This window comes from Lucilia sericata, unplaced genomic scaffold (genome assembly GCF_015586225.1).
Source record: "Lucilia sericata isolate MDLA Ls3-8-SP2 unplaced genomic scaffold, ASM1558622v1 Contig000004F_arrow, whole genome shotgun sequence".
NCBI lineage: Eukaryota > Metazoa > Arthropoda > Insecta > Diptera > Calliphoridae > Lucilia > Lucilia sericata.
In genome coordinates, this window is record NW_023994045.1 from 149,970 (window position 1) to 155,948 (window position 5,979).

Consider the following 5,979-nt stretch of genomic DNA (forward strand, 5'->3'; position numbering starts at 1 on the left):
GTCTCAATATTACAGAAAATTAAAAAAAACAGTTGAAGAACGAAAAAGTACCAGACAGTGCCTTTTTATATATTTTCATTAAATCAGGATGACGCATGTTTAATTTTCAACCAGAAACCAAAAAATCGCATAAAGATTTTTATACAATCAGGAAGCTACATGTCCAATTTTATGTTTTTAGGTTCAATATTATAGAAAATTCGAAAAGTATTAGTAAAAGAACAAAAAAGTACCAGAGTATCCTTTTTCAATTTTCGTTCAATTGGGATACTGCGTGTTTAATTTTATGTTTATATATTCAATATTTTAGAAAGCTATTTTATTTAATTTCATGTTCCTAAGTTCAATTTTATAGAAAATTCAAAAAGTACCAGAAAATATTACAGTTTAAATTTTCATTCACTCAAGTCCCTGATTGCTTTTATAGATTCTAATTAACTCCGGGCTCCACATGCTTAATTTCATGTTTCTAGGATCAATATTATAAAAAACACAAAAAGTACCTTTTGAAGAACGAAAAAATAAAAAAAAGTGCCCTTTTATAGGTTCTCACTTAATCCAGGCTCTAAATGCTTAATTTCATGTTTCTAGGTTCAATATTATAGAAAATTCAAAATGTACCTTTTAAAGAACGAAAAAGTACCAAAAAGTGCCCTTTTATAGATTCTCATTTACTCCGGGCTTTACATGCTTAATTTCATTTTTCTATGTTAAATTTTATAAAAAACTCAAAAAGTACCTTTTGTAGAACGAAAAAGTACCAAAACGTCCGCTTTTATAGATTCTCATTTACTACGGGCTCTACATGCTTAATTTCATGTTTCTATATAATATTATAAAAAATTCAAAAAGTACCTTTTGATAAACGAAAAGTCCCCTTTTATAGATTCTCATTTACTTCGGGCTCTACATGCTTAATTTCACGTTTCTAGGTTCCATTTTATACAAAAATCCAAAAAGTACCTTTTGAAGAACGAAAAAGTACCAAAAGTCCCCTTTTATAGGTTCTCACTTAATCCATCCTCTACATACTTAATTTTATGTTTCTAGGTTCAATATTATAGGAAATTCAAAAAGTACCTTTTGAAGAACGAAAAAGTACCAAAAAGAGCCCTTTTATAGATTCTCATTTACTCCGGGCTCTACATGCTTAATTTCATTTTTCTATGTTAAATTTTATAGAAAATTCAAAAAGTACCAGTCGATGGACGAAAAAGTACCAAAAAGTCCCCTATTATAGATTCTCATTTACTCTGGGCTCTACATGCTTAATTTCATTTTTCTAGGTTAAATTTTATAGAAAACTCAAAAAGTATCAGTCGAAAGACGAAAAAGTACCAAAAAGTCCCCTTTTATAGATTCTCATTTACTAAGGGCTCTACATGCTTAATTTCATGTTTCTAGGTTAAATTTTATAGAAAACTCAAAAAGTACCAGTCGAAGGACGAAAAAGTACCAAAAAGTCCCCTTTTATAGATTCTCATTTACTAAGGGCTCTACATGCTTAATTTCATGTTTCTAGGTTAAATTTTATAGAAAACTCAAAAAGTACCAGTCGAAAGACGAAAAAGTACCAAATAGTCCCCTTTTATAGATTCTCATTTACTAAGGCCTCCGCATGCTTAAGTTCATGTTTCTAGGTTAAATTTTATAGAAAACTCAAAAAGTACCAGTCGAAGGACGAAAAAGTACCAAAAAGTCCCCTTTTATAGATTCTCATTTACTCCGGGCTCTACATGCTTAATTTCATGTTTCTAGGTTAAATTTTATAGAAAACTCAAAAAGTACCAGTCGAAGGACGATAAAGTACCAAAAAGTCCCCTTTTATAGATTCTCATTAACTAAGGCCTCCGCATGCTTAATTTCATGTTTCTAGGTTAAATTTTATAGAAAACTCAAAAAGTACCAGTCGAAGGACGAAAAAGTACCAAAAAGTCCCCTTTTATAGATTCTCATTTACTCCGGGCTCTACATGCTTAATTTCATGTTTCTAGGTTAAATTTTATAGAAAACTCAAAAAGTACCAGTCGAAGGACGAAAAAGTACCAAAAAGTCCCCTTTTATAGATTCTCATTTACTCCGGTCTCTACATGTTTAATTTCATGTTTCTAGGTTCAATATTATAGAAAATTCAAAAAGTACCTTTTGAAGAACGAAAAAGTACCAAAAAGTCCCATTTTATAGATTCTCATTTACTCCGAGCTCTACATGCTTAATTTCATGTTTCTAGGTTTAATTTTAAAGAAAACTCAAAAAAGTACCTGTGTAGAACGAAAAAGTAGCGAAAAGTCCCTTTATTATTAATTTCATGTTTCTATTTCAATATCATAGAAAACTCAAAAAGGACCAGTTGGAGAATGAAAAGTACCAAAAAATATCACTTGGTACCGGGGTTCCAAATAACACCCCATTAGGATATTTAGTGTTTCTAAATTTAAAAATTTTATCTAAATTGGATCATTGTGGTTGAATAAAATCAAATTTCCCGTTTTTACCCCTTTTGGTACTTTTTTCCTCCCCATTAACGAAATAAAAATTCTATTCCAAAAAGTTGCAACATCGTAGTGGGAGCCCGTTATTATGTATTCATATGTATAAGTTAATAAACCAAAAACAATGTTTTATGAAAAAAGTACCAAAAATAGGTAAAATTTTAACCCCTTAAACGTCCGAATATCCAAAAGGTACTAAATTCATATTTTTATTTTTTCGTTAAGTTATGAAGGAGTCAAAAATATTTTTTGAATGTGCACTGGTTTAAAAGATACATGGGGTGCGAAAAAAGTACCAAAATACAGTTTTTACCCGTTTATTCCCTAAAGGGGCCGAATTTTAAAAAAGTACCAGACACCTGTCCGTTTATTTTTTAAATGAACGGCGATAAGCTTTAAACTGTTTTTGTATCTTTTCTAGTTTAGGAGATATAAGGTTACCGAATTTACCCGTTTTTACCCTTTTTTACCCCCTAAATATTCGAATTTCCAAAAATCCCGTCTTAGTGGATCTATTTGGCGGGAGACCAACCTCCTGTCCAAATTTCAGCTCTTTAGCTTCAACCGTTTAGGCTGTGCGATGATGAATCAGTCAGTGAATCAGTCAGTCAGTCAGTCAGTCAGTCAGTCAGTCAGTCAGTCAGTAACGTTAGAATTTTATATATATAGATTAAATAATTTTTTTTTTTTTATTTTTGGAAATATTAAATTTGAAATTTTAAAATTTAAACTTAAAAATCCATTTAAACTTAAAATACTAAAACATTTTTATAAAAAACAGATAAACAAACCTGCAAAGCCACTCAATACCGACTCCACCAACGAGGGAGAAGCTGCTTTCCAGCACCACCACGCCTGGGGTGCTTTGGTATTTTTGTGGTTTTCCGACAAGTAAAGATAATATACCCGTACTAAAAGACGGACTCCCGTTTATTCCTTTTCCTTAATATTATATAACAAGTTAGAGTGCTATATTCGGCTATGCCGAATCTTAAATACCCTCCACCAGCAAGCTACTTTTTATTAAAACCCATTTAACTAATTTTTAGATAACTTGACTTCATATAGGAGCTACGACCAATTACGGGCCTCTCCAGAAAAATTTCGTAGAGTGATTCATATGTATGTACACAAAACATAATTGTGTCGAATTTTATCAAGATAGCCTTATTTGACAATGAAATATGTGAGTTTAAATGATTTTTTGAAGAGGGCCTTATATGGGAGCTATGACCAATAATGGACTGATGCGGTTAAAAATTAGAATGATTTATACGTACACAAAACATATAATTAAGTTGAATTTTATACCGACAGCTTTTTTTATCAATGAAACATATGCGTTTAAATGATTTTCGGAAGTGGATCCTATATGGGAGCTATGACCAATTATGGTCCTATCGTAGAGTGATTCATATATAGACGAAACATATTTGTGTCGAATTTTATCAAGATACCTTTATTTGACAATTAAATATGTGCGTTTAAGTGATTTCCGGAAGTGGGCCTTATATGGGAGCTATGACTAATAATGGACCGATCCGAAAAGAAATTTGGTAGAATGATTTGTATGTACACAAAACATATTCAGCTCGAATTTTATCACAAAAGCTTTATTTGTCAATGAAAAATGTGCGTTTAGGTGATTTTTGGAAGTGGACCTTACATGGGAGCTATGACCAATTGTGAACCGACTAAGATCTACGTTGGTAGTATGATTTCTATTCATATTATATTTATATGTACAAAATTTTGTGTTGATACCGATATATTTGAGGGAGTTATTAACGATAAACTTATATCCGGAAGTGGAATAAGTGTTTGTTTATTGGAATTATGGTGCGTTTTTTTTTCTTGTGATAAGTCTGGTTGAGGATATTGGAGTGGTTGGCGAAGGGAAAATGGGTGATGACGCCCAGGCGTCAGGAGGTTGGCAGAGTAAGGGTAAGATGGGTGATAATTGGAGAAAAATTTCTAATAAAGGAAGAAAGGTGGTATCCAACAGGAAAATGTCAAAGTTTGATGTATATCTGAGAAATAATGGGAAAAATGTGGCGGCTAAAACCACTGTTGGCGGTAATGATGATGTGCATAATGAAAGTGGAGCTATGGCTGCTGATATGCAAAATGGCGATGCAAGTAAATGTGATATTACTAACACGAATACAAATGACGACTCGGTTATGAATGTAAATGGTAAAGTTGGTGAGAATAGTGAGAGAGGTAAAGATTGTAGTAAGGGGAATGAAAATGCAATGAATAACGAGGCCGACGAAATGGCTGATGAAAATGAGATGAGTGCTGCAAGTGTGGAGCATGATTTTGGAGTTTTGGTTAATGGAAGGGAAGATCGAATTTTATATACGAAAGGACATGTTGGTGATGTTGCGGTTTTGGTGGACACGTCAAAAATTGATGCTGAAAATAAAAAGGTGAGGAATGGTTTGTACCTGTTTGAGAGGATTAGGGATTGTAGATTTAAAGGGTTAAACGAAATTAAGGCAATTGGAAGGACTCTGTACAGAGTTCGTTTTGAGAATATAAGTTGGCAAATACTTTTGTGTTGGATGAGAGATTGAGTAAAAAGGGATTAAGGACCTTTTATTCCCAGAAGATATGTTGAGACCTACGGGGTCATTAGGGATGTCCCTTTTTATTTGTCTGATGATGACATTATGCGGAATACTAAATCTTCAGTGCATGTCACTTATGTTAGAAGTTTTATAAGAAAGGGAAGGGAAAATGATGTTCAGGTGAGACTTATTCTGTGAAAATTGATTTTGCAGGTACAGAGGTTCCAGAGGAAGTTATTTTGAATTATACTAGATTAAGGGTCGATATTTTCTTCCCGGCTGTCAAACAATGCCATAATTGTTGCAGATTTGGACATACGAGGAAAGGGTGTTGATCCAGGCAGTGATGTTTAGTGTGTGGTAAGGAGGGTGTTTATCAAGAGGCATGTGGCTCGAACAGGTGCCTTTTATGTGGTCAGACTGATCATAGGGCGTTGGAGAGAGTGAAATGTCCAAAATGGAATAGGGAGGATGAATTGAACAGGATCATGACGGTGAAGAAGATGTCAAGAGCAGAGGCTGTGAGCCTATATGGTGGGGATGGGAGTAATAGATTTGAAATATTGGATGGCACAGACTGATTATAGGGCGTTGGAGAGAGTGAAATGTCCAAAAATGGAATAGGAAGGATGAATTGAATAGGATCATGACGGTGAAAAAGATGTCAAGAGCAGAGGCTGTGGGCCTATATGGTGGGGATGGGAATAATAGATTTGAAATATTGGATGGCACAGACTGATTATAGGGCGTTGGAGAGAGTGAAATGTCCAAAATGGAATAGGGAGTATGAATTGAATAGGATCATGACGGTGAAGAAGATGTCAAGAGCAGAGGCTGTGGGCCTATATGGTGGGGATAGGAATAATAGATTTGAAACATTGGATGGCAGAGCTTTCCCAGATTTGGGGAATGGT